Below are 15,833 nucleotides of genomic sequence, written 5' to 3'. Positions count from 1 at the left end.
ACTGCAATGTTATTCCAAAACCACACCACACCCGAAACAAACAATATGGTATATTATGTTATCGTATTGCAAGGTGAAATCGTTTTACGTAAAAAAAAAAAGCGATTAAAACAATCTTGGAATCTGCTATTGGTAAAAAAATATTTAACATAATTTCCACAGTAATACATTAAAAACACACAATACACACAGTGTCAAACTGCGATACAAGTTACTCAATTTCTGACAAAACAAAAGTCTTCTCTTAACATATACGAAACGATTTGAAATCCTTTCATAATTAATTCTCCTCAGTGCTTTATACTACTGATGTAACCTGAATAAGTTACACAAGTAACGAAATATGCAGATGTGACACCCATGGCCACGCCTACATCTCAATCTATATTTCCTCGTCGCCAGGGCAATCATACAAATCGCATGTTGAGTTGGGTTAACCGCTCATAGATTGTACTTCAATGGTATCTTTTCCCAAGGGACGACAGCCCAACCACCTTCAACATTGCAAAAGGATCCTGACCCAATCTCTGCTTTGTGTACTTAACTTGAATAGGACTAAAGGATCTATTAGAGAAGTGGGGTCCAAAGTAGGTCCCATATGGCCAGATACAAGCCAGATTTTCAGGATATCCACAAATAAAATTCACACTTGCACTGTGCATAGCTCTTGACTGTAATGGGGTGCACTGTCCCGCTCTACGCTCGGCGCACCTTGTTATGGGTTCACCGCAGCGGAGAATAGGACAGTGTGCTCTCTCTGTAATGCAGCACCAGGTCTATGGCTGCTGCACGCTGGTTCAACAAGTTCAGTTGGAATCACCACAGTAGAGGAGAAGTAAAGATATTCTAGATCTGATTTTGTATGTGTGCATCCTGACTGCCCATAGGTGTGGGGGTTCACTGTTGGCGGCCCATGCCTCACCGGGATTGTCATATGAAAGTCTCAGGTATCACAGTGATGCTGAGTCGGTAGTTGATGCAGGCTTTGAAGAAAGCTGACCAGGCCAGACTGGGGGGTCTGGTGGCTCAGTGGACTAATGCATCCACTGCAGGGGCCTGTGTTTGACCTCATGGTCACAGGTTCAAATCCCGGTTAGTCTGCGCAGCCTTTCATCCATTTGAGGTCGATAAAATGAGTACCATTGAGTTGGGTAACAATATACATCTGTTATTCAGCACCAAGATGCCCTGTTGCTGGGGTGAACGTGCGCTTTACAAATACACATGTTATGTTATGATGCTGCTCCTAACAGAGTGCTTTCCAGTCACCTGTGATCTGATAATGAATAAATACGGGTTGCTCTTCTCCACCTATAGGAGTCCCATGTGTTTGGCTTACTATCAGCAGCTGCTTAGAATCTTACACCATGTCTGCAGGGTAATCTCAGTCAATTCAAGGCAGATGGGTTGTTCGTTCTGGGGAGATCTTGTGGGGACACAAACAGAGGGGTCAACGGCAGATCCAGGGGCTTGGGGCAAGGATGACTGTTTTAGGAATCAGAGTGAACCAGGTGCAACTTGTTACTGAACATTCTCTGGGCTTACATGCAGCTGAGTTGTGATGAAAGCTCTGGGGCCTTTCTTAGTCCAACACAAAGGCGTTGTTGGTAGACAATTCAGCCGGGTGGTGTTCACAAGCCAACCAGTAGCAACTGACTCTCTGTGGCATTCCAGATAACATCAAGTGGAATACAGAAATATTTCACAATTAGTAAATTACAACACATCTCCCTTCTTTACACATTGGACAATAAAACACAAAAGGAAACAATATTAAATGGAAAATAGAACATTAGCCAGGGAAACCCCTTTATAGCTAAAATGCAGAGTGATGAAAACCCCTTACGAATAAGCAACTGAGTCAAGAACTCAGTTCACCACACATAGTATTGCAATCTCACCGGAGCCTTCCTCGTTCTGTTCATCTGAATGGTGCTCGTACTACGTTATGAGCTGGGAATCATTTCCCTCTCTACCACCACTCCATCTGCTTGTTGACTCTCCTGTGCCAGCTCAAATCACCTCTCACTCCTTGACTACTCTCAATGTCTGCCATCAGCATCATGGGTGTCACATTCAAACCAGAGGATATCAATTGCACTGGCTATCAGAGGATCTCCATAAATGGTTTAAGTTATGTTTGTGGATATTTGTTTCAAGAGCAGACAGATCAAGAGAAAGGTTTATAATGCCAAGTCTTGGCCACCAATCAAGGGATGATGGGTCACCAATACGACCTCCATATATTAATTAATCGTAGGGCTGAGGACCAGAGAAATTTGGGCTGTAAAATGGTTATGCGCATAAGAATATTTTAAAGAAAGAGGCAGTGGCTGTTAGGCAAGTAGCAAGAAGAACATCAATAGCTGCGAGGGAGCAAGTGAAGGCCGTTGTGGATGACATGATTAAGGAAGTTGTTATCAAGCTCATGGAAGCTGTGGGGTATGTTTCTCACTAGTGGTCATCACCAAGAAGGCTGGTGAAAAATTGAGAGTTTGTGTAGCTCTTTGAATGTTTTTCAAGGACCAATAATCCTATTCTGTGAGTACAGGAAGACCTTGTTCATATACAACGTAAACTAAAACGTTGTGTTAAACAGCAAACTCAACAGCTGTGAGCCCCTCCTATAGGGCCACAGATTCAAGCATCTATAGTCAAGAGTGAAGTGTTGGGGATTAGAGACCGGGATACCTATGGAGAAATTAAAGCACGTATTGAATGAATATTCATATATTTCAGGACTACACTAGCATAAACCAGATTGGATCGTTACCTAAAGTTGGTAGAAACCTGTGGCAATTTCAAGAAGCCAGAATATGTGGAAAACACTACCTAGTCATTCTACTTTGGTTTTATGCCAAAAAATGAAGCAATATATCCTAAGGATTCCCACTTAAAAGTTCATGGACCAGCTCTCATGTGACAATCTTTTGTTGGAAACGAAGGGAGAAAACTGGTACTTCTTCCTTAATCAGGATACAGTAGAAAACTGTAGCATAGCATAGGAATCTTAGTATTGGAAGTATTTAAAGATGCGATGAGGTTGTGTGATTCACAATTCTATATGGAAATAAAAAAAATACTAGCAGCTAGGTTGACATCTGGGAAAACATAAACAATGATTAGAAATACAGTTTCTAGGCAACCCTGAGATATAACATTAGCTAAGTGAGTAGAAAGGGAATAAATGAAGACAGGAATTTAATTACAGGTTACACCTTTAGTGGACATGCTGTAGTAGACAAGACAAGCAGGTTATGGACTTGCATTAGCAACAGGGCAGGCTCGACCAGGCAGGTCAATGAAATAGGCTAATAATATAGAAGTGGGTAAACAAAGTAATGTTGGCAAAACATATTCAAAGTTAACAGTCGGCTTTCATACTCACAAGGAACACCTCAGGAACCCCTGAAGAGTATATTACAACCTGAATCGGATGAGTGAGGAGACAATGGAGCTACCAAAAACCTCTTAAATTTAGCCAAAAAGGGAGACACCTTTCTCCATTTTACTACGCTAGTAAGGGCTCAATGACAGCTAAAGCACTGAAGCATCCCGAGTTTCTCACTGACTAGACTCCAGGGGTCTTAATAGTACAAAATAACCTGCATACAAAACCCTACACAGCACAGGACCAGAATACCTGAACAGCTGCATACACTTTCACCAGCCCACTAGGCACGTATGCTCGGCCTCACTCTCACATTCCCCGCATCCACAAAAGCAAAACTGGAGGTCGATCCTTCCCCCTCATCGCACGCAAGAAGCCGAAGACTTGGCTTTTCATATAAGCACCTTGGGGACCACAAATCTACACACCTGTCCAAGCACCTGGATACCTTCTTGGGTGATTAGTGCACTTTGCAAATCAACATAACATAACGTAACTTTACATAACATCAAGTTGTTTCATTGCATAGACTTGAAGTATGGAATATTCGCCATTTCACATGAATATCTCTTCTTTTTCAGGAAGGCCATCAAAGCATGGTTGTCCTGTGTACCCTATTAGGTGTTTTCAATCTATGAAGCTTCTTCTATGGTGCATCAATAAATGCCATGTGTGCAGGAATGCTTAAGTCTCAGAAAACCAGCCAGATGGCATATACTACACATAATACAAACTATTGCCATAACATTACAAGCATATTTACAAAGTGGAACAGGTCTAGCAGTGAAGTTTGCCAAAGCCCAAGTGGAAAGAACGTGTTTTAGAGAACTAAAATGTTGACATTTGATACATATAGATACATTCAATTTAATATCCCAAACAAGACCTATGGTACGCCTTTAATGCTGTACAAAATTACAAAGCGGTCTCTCTGGCAGCTGTTGCAGGGAAGTCAGTCATCTACCATTCAACAGTTAAAAATATATGTATACAAATTTGATAAAACAGTTACTTAAAGATTTTGCCAAAATTAAAAATAGAATCTAGCCTTTCAAACTCAATCATTAAATAGTAATGATTCTGAAAGAAGTGCACTGAATGTGCACAAACGCATATCAGACTTGATTTCTCACCTGCCGCTATGAAAATACATTTTATTATAAAAAGTTAAGCAAGTACTAAAAGACTGCTAGTTATACCTTCTTATCTAAATATAAAAACAGAATCAGATGGCCATGACTACCTTATGTCGTACCAGCAATTTTGGCCTCATCAATACCCACATCGTCACATAAACCACATCAAACAACAAAGCTTGCATTCAAAACCAATACAGTATGTGCCACTCATCCCAATAAGTGAAGCCTTCGAGACCAGCCACTGAAACCATACCAATAAAGCAATGTCCCTAAAACCACTACAAAAAAAACACCTAAAGGGGAATACACTACACAATGTCAATACCAAACGACACACCAACAACATCACGAATACCCACAGCATAACTGACACTGTAGTCCATCTCCGTAGCACCTGAAACCAAACCACCAATACCATCAACAGTGGGAATCCAGCTGGAAATGCCAACAGCACCCATCCCAGTAGGGCAAGGAAAGACCTGTGTGAAACAGAAAAGGACAACATGGGAACTCTAGCGGGAGAGGTATATGAGAGCTTTTAGGAACAAAAAGTCATGAAACCAAAAGTAGAGAACGAGCTGTACAAATCTTTTATAAAAAAAAAATTCTAAAATCACTCAGGTGCAGCAGAAACACGTAACCACTGTTTTGTCAGTGTTATCTACAGGTGAATATATTAAGTGCAAACTGTAAACCATAAACCTGGATCCTAGAAACGCTAAGGAAAACTGGGCAATGGAGAGAATGGACTACCACCGAGTAACCCCCTAAAGTTGAGAGTTTACTTCGAGGCTTTGGCAGTGACGGGTGGACGCATTTTACAGAGCCATCTATTCACAGTCCGTCCTTTCACATCAGTGAAGACGCTGGCGCTGCCGTGGCAGCTTTCCAGGACGCAGGCACGTGACTTGCGTTGTCCTTTGGTGTTCCTCAAGAGCTGTCGCCAATTACGGAAAATTCTAGAACGTGCTTCACGAGGCAGCTTGAGTGTCAGCACGCCTCACTAGGAACAAATCAAAAGGGTCTGCTGAACGAGTGACGCTGCAAAGCAATGCGAAACATCGGAAGCAAATTATATTACGTGTCTTTAACCTGGAAGCAGCTCTTCGCCAATTGCTATTTCAGCATGAGGGCTTACTCAGCCACACCCAAATGAATTAGTTCTGCCCAATAGCTAACAACAATCAAAATGAGGATTCGGCGTGCTTGCAGTGTGTTTAAAATATCACTTCTGATCCTTCAGTCTCAGACTTATTCTTGAGTGTTATCCCTTGAATCTCCCTCTGTGGTGGTGTGTGTGTGATGTATTTATTAATTCTATGTCAGGACAGGAGGCTCCGATTATGCTTTCTCATTTCTTTATTAGAAATGCCCAGCAGCCAATCAGAACCGTTTATGAAACGAAAAAACTACAGTACCCATGAGTACCGGGTACCACGTGACAACCATAGAGTCTCTCCTATAAAAGGTACAACAATAGATAGTACGTCCTCTTTCTGCTGCTCCGCAGCCAGTTAAGTGCCTTTTTCGTTTTACTACTGTTACATTGTTGCATTATTGTCTGTGCACTACTGTTGGGACGCGCTCGCTTCCAAATTGTATTTAGCTATTGCTACATTGTTGCGCGCTGTCCCGGTTTATTTATTTCGTTTGCTCCGCTTCGCGCGGCGCGCATGCAGGGAGCGTGGTCTCACCTCCCTTGGGGCGTGACGCTCGCTCGAGCGTCGGTGTCCGAATTCGGTGGAGTGGGAGAATAGGGGCTGAGAAGCTCGCGCTAACGCGCGTGCTTCTCTATTTACATACGAACTGAGGCGGCCGTTCCGCGCATGCGCGGCGGCCATTTTCATTGTTTACAAACCGTGTTTTCACACGGAGATCAGGAATCGGTTGTTCTCCACACCGCTGCCCACTGCCTCAGCTTCTCTTCAGCCCCATCGACGCCCTTTGCTGGTTAAAGGCCTGGGGCTGTATAATTACGCATAGGCTCTGCCTAGAGTGACTCAGCAAGCCCTCCCTCCACAATTAATTTAATTATTTATTTTTGGTCAGCCTTTTTTCTGTCCATTAATTGGCTTGCTGTGGGTTTTTTTCACTCCCCCTGAATTGTGCCTTTGGCATTGTAATATTAATTGACATTAAATTGTCATTTGGTGGGCATTACTTTCACTTTTCCAGTGAAACTAAGAATAATGGAGGAGTATTTTGATGAAGATGATTACTCTTACGAAGAGGAGAGCTCAGGTTTCCTTGAGCAAGATTTAGTCGAAGCATTGGACCAAGGAGTTCAGCACTCCGTTACCAAAGCCCTGGTCCACGCTATTAACCCATTGAAGCGTCATTTGACGCAATATGCAAAGCAGCAAGGTTGGTTGCCTTCTTCTCGCTCTTCCAAATCCCCCATAAATCCACACAGGGCGGATTTCAAACGTTTGGCTAAAACTCTAGCCTCAGAAAAGGCTTCCTCCAGTCCTTTGGTAGGCGCTTCTACCTCGGCAACCTGTCACACTGACTCTGACGGTCCTCCTTCTTCCTCATCTGACCAGGATGTTCCTCCACCACGCAAGAAGGCTCGCAAGGAGCATTACGTGGACGCTCCTACTCATCCGCAAGTCCTAACCTTTGAGCCTTCAGAGATATATCACCCCCATTCATCTTCATGGCTTCCTTCTCCTGCAGTAGCTGAGTATGTCCAGGCGCACATCCGTCAGCCTTTTGAAAAAGAGGTTAGAGCTCGCCTCCGCTCCGAGTGTCCTCGCCCGGATCTTGCAGATCACCTGGCAGACACTCCTGAAATTGACCCCACAATGCTTTCCTATCTGAAGAAATTTGCTAAGGACCCTAAAAAGGGTCTGGACAGATCTTGGCGGTCCTGCCAAGATAAAATGTTGGATTTAATGGGACCCCTCACCAAGATCCTTGATCTCGGATTTCAGGCCAAGGAAGCAGAATCTCTTGTGGATCCAGATGAACTCATAGAATGGGCTCAGAGGGCTATTTGCCAGTTGGGCAACGCAAATTGTGCCATTTCTAGTGAGCGTCGCCGCTCTATTCTTCTAAAGATTGACCCGAAATTGGCGGAACTCTCCACTTCCGAGTCTGGTCCGGTGGCACAGGGTCTTTTATTTGGCCAACCGTTCCTTAAGGAACTTACTAAATTTGTAGCAACCTTCAGTGGTTTGGATAAGGCGCAAGCTTCTATCAAGCGTGCACTTCGTCCGGTTTTTGCCAGGGCCGGACGACATAGGGGACGCTCGTTCGGCCGTGGCTCCAATAACTCCTCCCAGAGAGGTTATCAGTCCCAGAGAGGCGGGGGTCAGGACTCCGGCTACAACACCCGCTCAAATTTCTATCCTTCCCGAAAAGGGAGAGGTCAATTCCGGAAAGGCCGTTCCGGTGGCAACCAAAGTGCTTACCAAGACTCTAATACCTCAGGTGAGTTTGATTTGTTTTTCCGAGGTGGTTCTGGGGGGCAGAATACGTTTTTTTCTCCAGAACTGGCGTCAAATCTCCAACGATGCTTGGGTTCTGCAAACTGTTCAAGGTTTCAAAATAGAATTCTATCAGACCCAACATCAATCCCTCCCCCCTCCTCCTCTCCATTTTTCTCTTCAGGACCAAAAGTTTATTTCGGCAGAGATAGACTCCCTTCTCGCCAAAGGGGCAATCAGGTCAACTGTCCCCCACCCTCACGGGTTTATCAGCAATGTTTTTCTGGTTCAGAAAAAAGGGGGTGGCAATCGTCTGGTCCTCAACTTGAAGGATTTCAACGGAAGTGTAGTTTACAGACACTTCAAGATGGAAGGGATCCATCTTTTGCGCGATCTTCTGCGCGAAGGGGACTGGATGGTTCGGCTCGACCTCAAGGATGCCTATCTTTCCATTCCCATTTACGAGCCTCATCGTCGTTTTCTTCAATTCAGTTGGCAAGGAATATGGTACGAATACACAGTTCTCCCATTCGGCCTCTCGTCAGCACCCTGGTGCTTCACGAAACTTCTGAGGCCTGTAGTGGAATGTCTGCGTGCTCGGGGTGTCCGCCTGATAATCTATCTCGACGACATTCTTCTCATGGCGGACAAACCCCTCACAGTATTAACCCATCTGGAATGGTCTATCGACCTTCTACAATCCCTGGGTTTCCTAGTCAATCCGCAAAAGTCTATCTTGAATCCTACTCAAGTAATCGAATTTCTGGGTTTTCAAGTGAACTCCCTATCCTGTCAACTCTTATTACCTCACCAAAAGATTCGGTACATCAAGAGAGAATTGAGGTCTGTTCTTTCCAGACAGATTGTGTCCTTGAGGTCGTTAGCACGGGTAGTAGGTCTCCTGGCGTCCTCCATTCAGGCGATATTCCCAGGTCCGCTGCATTACAGAGCACTTCAGAGATTGAAGATTCGTCACCTCCAAAAAGGTCTTCGCTATTCAGATCTGATTCCTCTTTCCGAGGATGCGAAGAGCGAGATGCAATGGTGGTTGGACCACATGGAGGCCTGGAATGGACGAGCCCTGTTCGGCTCCGCTCCGGATCTGGTGATAGAATCGGATGCCAGCCTTTGGGGTTGGGGAGCCAGGTGCGGACCAATCTCCACCGGGGGTCGCTGGTCTCCCCAGGAACTGTCTCTTCACATCAATTGCCTAGAACTTCTAGCGGGGTCTTTTGCGATTCGGTGTTTCTCCCCTCATCAGACCAATTGTTGTATTCTTCTCCGCATGGACAACGTTTCAGCGGTCCGGTATGTCAACAAGTTGGGGGGAACACGATCCAAGATTTTGGCGGAGATCGCCAAGGATTTTTGGCACTTCTGTCTTCAACAGAAGATCACAGTTATTGCCGAATATCTTCCCGGTTGCCGCAATCAGATTGCGGACTGGAACTCTCGCCATCTTCGCGACTTCAGCGATTGGCGCCTTCACCCGCGCATTTTTCGCATTCTCCGTCGGACTTGGGGTCATTGTCACCTAGATCTGTTTGCGTCTCGCCTGAATACTCAACTCCCTCTATTCTTCAGCTGGAGGCCGGATCCGACAGCCCTGGCCACAGATGCATTTCTTCAGACTTGGCCGTCCACTCTGTGCTACGCCTTTCCCCCGTTCATGTTGATTCCCAGGGTTCTGGCCTACTCGAAACGTTTTCAAACGGAGCTGATTCTCATTGTTCCGCTGTGGAGAGCTCAACCATGGTTCCCGGACCTTCTGGAGATGTGTTGTGCGGTTCCGTTCCTTCTTCCCCAGAAGTGGAATCTGTTGCTGGATCCCCTAGGCGATCCGCATCCCCTGGTTCTATCCGGCAATCTCCTACTGTTGGCGTGCCGAATTTCGGGGATCGCTGGTCGCTCCCAGGCCTTTCATGCGACGCTTCCAAATTCATCAGTGACGCCTGGTCTCCCAGTACTCACAAAAGATATAGAGCCTCATGGAAGCGTTGGTGTGACTGGTGTGTTCAGCGGGAAGTTGATCCCGCTTCAGCGGATGTGGCTCTGATTATTAATTTTCTAGCTTCTCTCGCTTCTTCTGGTCTGGCCTATCGTACGGTCAACAACTTCCGTTCCGCCATCTCTGCCGCCCATGTTCCCATTAATGGCAAACCGGCGGGTGAACATCCTTTAATTTCCAAGTTGCTTAAGGGCATTCGTCTAGCGAACCCTCCGTGCCCTAAATATGTCTCGCTTTGGGATGTCTCCATTGTTTTGAGATTTTTGGAGGCTTGGCCTCCTAATTCATTACTTTCTCGTAAACAGCTCTCTGCTAAATTGACTATGCTGTTATGTCTCGTTTCTTGTAAACGAGTGTCTGACGTGCGGGCGTTAGACTTGGCAGGTCGAAGATTTACACCTGAAGGTGTCACTTTTCTGATCTCTAAACGCACCAAGACTGCTACCTCTTCGGTTACTTATCCTTCCTTTCCTCATCATCCCAACCTTTGCGTTGTTCAATGTGTCAAGGATTACGAGGTATGTACTGCACCTTTACGTTCTGATACACAGGGTCAACTACTTATTGCCTTGCAAAAACCTTTTCGTCCTGTTACTCCTGCTACATTAGCTCGCTGGGTTAGATGGCTCTTATCTGAGGCTGGAATTGATGTTTCCATTTTTGGTGCTCACTCGGCTCGCGGGGCCATGGCCTCTAAAGCGTTCTCGATGGGTGTTTCATTACTGGACATCATGAAAACCGCAGATTGGTCTTCTGATTCTATGTTCAAAACGTTTTATTACAAGCCTATTGAACATATTGCTTCTGTTGTGGTGGATCAGCTTTGAACAAGCATAATCGGAGCCTCCTGTCCTGACATAGAATTAAAAATTTGCAAACATTCGTGACAAGAATTTTCAATTCTATTAAGGACAAGGAGGCGAGGATTATCCCACCCAAATTCATGTTTGATTCTCATGTTTATCATTGTCACAGTGGCATTTGATTTATGACAATGCATTGTATTTCTCCATGTTTACCCTTCTCTTTTATTGCCTTCACTCTCTTTATTGGATGAGTATTACGGCTATACTTTTCTTTTCAGGTTCTGACCCGAAATAGTGATTTCTACTGTTTATCCTGTTCACTCCGCTTGGATCATCTGCTGCCTGCCTCTGTTCGGCGTTTGCTGTGTTTCTAGCGTCAGGATGATCACCGACTGTGGCTGATGGACTTGGTTCCTGGCTTGCTTCTTTTTCCATTGGATTTTATGTTTTCATATGAACTGCTCCTCACCAAAGAAAGAGGACGTACTATCTATTGTTGTACCTTTTATAGGAGAGACTCTATGGTTGTCACGTGGTACCCGGTACTCATGGGTACTGTAGTTTTTTCGTTTCATAAACGGTTCTGATTGGCTGCTGGGCATTTCTAATAAAGAAATGAGAAAGCATAATCCTCGCCTCCTTGTCCTTAATAGAATTGAAAATTCTTGTCACGAATGTTTGCAAATTTTTAATTATTTACCATACTGCTGCTGGGCAATTGTACATTTTGAATTCATATATTAGTCAGTTTAAGTTTTTTTGATCCTTAACAGAATCCTGTTAGCGAAGTCATTTTTGACAAAATATCTAAAACAGATGGAATCACTATGCAACTCAACCAAAATACACAAGGAAAAATGACTTCCAACATTTTTGGTGGGGAATTGTATTCGTTCCCAGACACCCCCACTTCCGTCGCTTTATCGCCCTTTTCTGTGTTCATTTTTCACCCTCTTTTCTCCTTTTGTTACAATTTTTCTATTTTCCTCTTTCTTCTTCCTTCTTTCTTTTCTGACAGGGCAGCGCAGGAGAACGGATCCGTATTTTCATTCTGTCTTTCAGTTGATAGGCAGCTCCTGCTCTTGGAAGCACGCCATATTTTGAATGGCTTGCTTGCTAGGTGGGGCCCGCAGCACACAGGAGGAATGTGGACTTGGGGGGAAGCTGACCGCAGGGAAGTCTGCCCCCGGGGGTTTTGGGGAGGTGGTGCTGTCCAGTGACTGCAACTGGTTTTGGGCTTTGGATGGGCTACCAAACTATATATATACGCTGCCAGGTGTAGTGACAAAACTGTGCATCTGTCAGTTTAAGAAGACTGTGAATTCTCCAAATGGGAAGCAATGGTTTACACACATACACAGCTACCTATGCACGTGCTAAGCTTCATGGCTGCTACTAATTTGCTGATATTACATGGGTTTAAACCCAGCTAGTGACTCCACAACGACCTTCCTCAATAATGGGGATACCAACACACCTTCACAAAAACAATGCCAACATACCATCGCACTCGTGAACATTGAAATACCATAGACATATAATGCCACTGTGACAGACACAATCAAATAAATACCTGTATTCCCACAAACACTGAAATGCCAACACCATACAATAACACCACGGTGGCCACCATCAAATAAACAAAACCACTATCCTGTAAGACCAAGGCAGATGGAATTGTCACCACCAAATATTATGCGGACTGCAACATCCACATAATGAGACCACTGTACAATAGAATGAATGAATAATAAACTTGCAGAGAGCATTGTCACTCGCAGTTGAGCATTCGGGCTCTACGCTTCGGACCTACATAAACCCCTAGATGATGGCAAACAGAGAGAAAAATGGTCTGATAGAATAACTAGACTAAGGAAAAACAGAGAGAGTCCGGGGCGCGAAAAAACCCAGTCTTCAAGCTCTTTTTTGAAACTGGCTTCAGTGTCCATAAAACAAAGAAATCTAAGGAGTTGGTTCCAGGCTTTGGCACCCAGCACTATGAAAGACTTTCCATCCTGTGTTTTGAGTCTGAAGGGAAGAGGCTTCAAGAAACTAGTACTGGAGGATTTCAGCAACCTCTGTGTCCTGTAAATGAAGTGTACTGCGAGGTATTGGGGTCAGATGGATTTGAAGGATCTGAAAACCATTACAAGGATCTTGAATAGGATCCTCTTGTGGATTGGTAGTCAGTGTTATTTTTCCAGGCTTGCGGAGGCTGAGCTCCATTTAGGAAGTTTCAGCACCAGTCTAGCAGAAGCATGTTGTACCATCTGTAGCTTACAGAGTATCTTCTTGGAGGATCCTGCATACAGACTACTGTGGTATCGAGCCTTGTAGTGATTAGAGAAAATGCGACCATTTTCCTGGTGGTAAGTGGAAGAAATTCAAAGGATTTTTTCTTAGTGCTTTAATGACCTTAAAGCACATACCTGCTACTGCCAGAGCTTGTGGACGGAAGCAGAGGGTGGTGTCAAATTTGGCCCCTAGATTTATTGCCACTTCCACTGTGGTGGAGGGCATGCAGGTGGATTACCATTGGGTGGGGGAAAATAGGTTAGACTTGCTGAATAGCAGGATTTCGGTTTTGTCTGTGTTGCATTTAAGGTGATTGTTTTGCATCCACCGGATGACACTGGTGAGGCAGTTTTGGAAATTAAGTTCTGAACCGAAAGAGTCTTTTTCTAGTGATTGAACCAAGTGAGTATCGTCAGCGTAGAAAGTGGTAACAATTCCATATGAGGACATGAGGAAGACAAGGGCAACAATATAGATATTGAAAAATGCGGGGCTGAGGGATAAACCCTGCCAGACTGCCAATGGTCTTTCTGCTGAGAAGAATTGTCCTGAGGCAACCGTTTGTTTCCTGCTGGTCAGGAAAGATTTAATCCAGGCCAGAGCCTTATGGGAGATACCCCTTTCTGGTATATGCTGCAGGAGTATGGTGTGGGAGATGGAATCAAAGGCTGCGGAGAGATCAAGCAGTATCAACGCCGCATTTTTATCAGCATCCAGGCTCATTTTCATGGTTTCAGATACTTCTAGTAGGGCTGACTCTGTAGAGTGTTAATGTCTCAAGCCAGATTGTCGGGGGTTGGAGCTTTCCAGGAATGTGATAGGTTGACCATAAGTACTTTCAGAATGACACAAATATAAAAACAACATCTTGACTCTATGAACAGCCCTTGGTAGTACCAGTACTCTCTCCACTTTTCTTCTGAGGTCCTTTGTCTTGTGAATTATCCTTACTGCCTGCAAGCAACCCCTTTGATCAGAACTACAGCCAAACACAGCAAATATGTCCCTCTTGACATCCGTAAAATTAGAAATCAGTCGGAGAAAGGTCTGAAGATTTTCTTGCTTCCATTACTGTGGCTGATAACTCTTGCTGATGAGACAATCTTTTTGATGTCCAACTGCCCAAATCTACTTGAAACTGCATCTTAACAGGTTGTAGAGCACACAGAAAACACTGAAATAATTAAATGCACGAATAACTCCACATAAAATAAAGTGTCAGTAGACCCAGTAAACTGCTTGAGCGCCCACACGAACACCAGATAACAAAAGTAGAGACAGAGAGACTCAATGTACCACCTTATTAACATTTTATCCTGACTAGGATTCAAGGAACAAGAGACCCCACCACTTAACTCACTGACACCCGACCCCAAACACAGGCTTAGCGACATGGGATATAGGATGGGCCCTTCGAGGCACCTTGCTTCTCAGGCTAAGCTATATCTTCCCCTTTCTTTTTTTCGGCATTAGCCTGCCTTCCAGAAGGACTATGGACAAGTAGGCATTTGGTTATGGGGAACCCCGAGGCCCTATCCCTTTTCCAGGGTAAAGGGTCAAAGGATTTGTTCTTGGAGTGTGCGTCATAGGTGTGGATGAAAGGGGAGGTTCTGTAAATCTGGTAGGTTTTCTATCTTAATGAAAAATATTTATTGTGCTACTGATCACAATCCAACAAATTTAAGATCTTGGTCTCTCCTTTTTGCCTTTGTACAGGGCTAACAGGGAAACGTTGGCTACTTTTACAACCTTGAAACAGACTCCAGGGATATCACCAACAGCATGACCAGCACGACCAAATCCAGCCACAAGAACTTCATTGTTCTCCTCAATGAAGTTCAAGCAACCATCGTTGGGAACGAAAGCGGTGATTTTCTTGCCGTTCTTGATCAGCTGTACTCGGACACACTTCCAGATGGTAGAGTTAGGCTGCTTAGCTTCGACACCAACTTTTTCTAAGATGATTCCCTTGGCGTGAGATGCTCCTCCAAAGGCGTTGGCCTTTAGAGCAGTACCCAGAGGAGCCTTCTTGTATTGTTTGTCATGCCATTTCTGTTCACGACGGTGAATGCGAAGCCTCCTAGCTTTACGAAGTCCACGGCACTTCGCCATCATGTCAGCTTCATGTTACGGAGCGGAAAGGCGTAGGTTTTCTATCAAATGAAAGGAGGTAGTACCTAGAAACTGGTAGGATGCAGCCTTGTGGTGCTTCGATATGTATGGAGTCTGTTGCTGGTTTTAAGCCTCATGTGTGAGTTGGGGAGTTTACTCAATGAAACTAGACCTCACTGTGGCCCTTCTCTAGGCAGGGTTCTGTTTCTTTGGTGTTCTATCGAGCATTTCCCTCAAATATATTGGGCAGGCTTTATTACATACAAGAAGACACATAACCACTGGAGACCCTGAGGACATGGTGGGAGGAGCACCTGGGGACCTCCATACCAGAAAAAGACAGGGTCAATATACTGGAAACGATACGAAACGCTTCTAGAAATTCAAGATTCAAATTGATTAACTACTATACCCTTCACAGAGCGTATCTGGCCCCAGGTCATATTAACGAATACTTTCACATGGCATGTGCAGCGTGCCTGAGAAGCAGAAAAATAGGAACGGATCTTAAACATATCAGGGCTTATTTGCAAGCCCATTGTGCCGGTGTTGCGTCACTTTTTTTGACACCACGGCAGCACAGTGTGCCTGCCCATATTTACTAGGCCACTTAAAGTCAACCTGCAACACTTTCATGACCTTGTAAATATGGAC

General features: G+C 44.6%; 1 protein-coding gene and 1 pseudogene across 2 annotated transcripts in view; both read right to left on the bottom strand.

The window, feature by feature from the left end:
• NMNAT2 (nicotinamide nucleotide adenylyltransferase 2) overlaps window positions 1-15,833 on the bottom strand; it is a 324,069-nt gene that overhangs the window by 271,536 nt on the left and 36,700 nt on the right. The gene's annotated exons all lie outside the window — the stretch shown is intronic.
• On the bottom strand, window positions 14,710-15,179 carry LOC146833831 (small ribosomal subunit protein uS12 pseudogene; annotated as a pseudogene). The gene has a single exon (XR_014960274.1). The product of XR_014960274.1 is annotated as a small ribosomal subunit protein uS12 pseudogene (transcript).

Source organism: Triturus cristatus, chromosome 4_2, assembly GCF_964204655.1.
Source record: "Triturus cristatus chromosome 4_2, aTriCri1.1, whole genome shotgun sequence".
Lineage (NCBI taxonomy): Eukaryota > Metazoa > Chordata > Amphibia > Caudata > Salamandridae > Triturus > Triturus cristatus.
The sequence above is the reverse complement of the archived record's forward strand: the minus strand, read 5'-3'. Positions and strand labels throughout refer to the sequence as shown.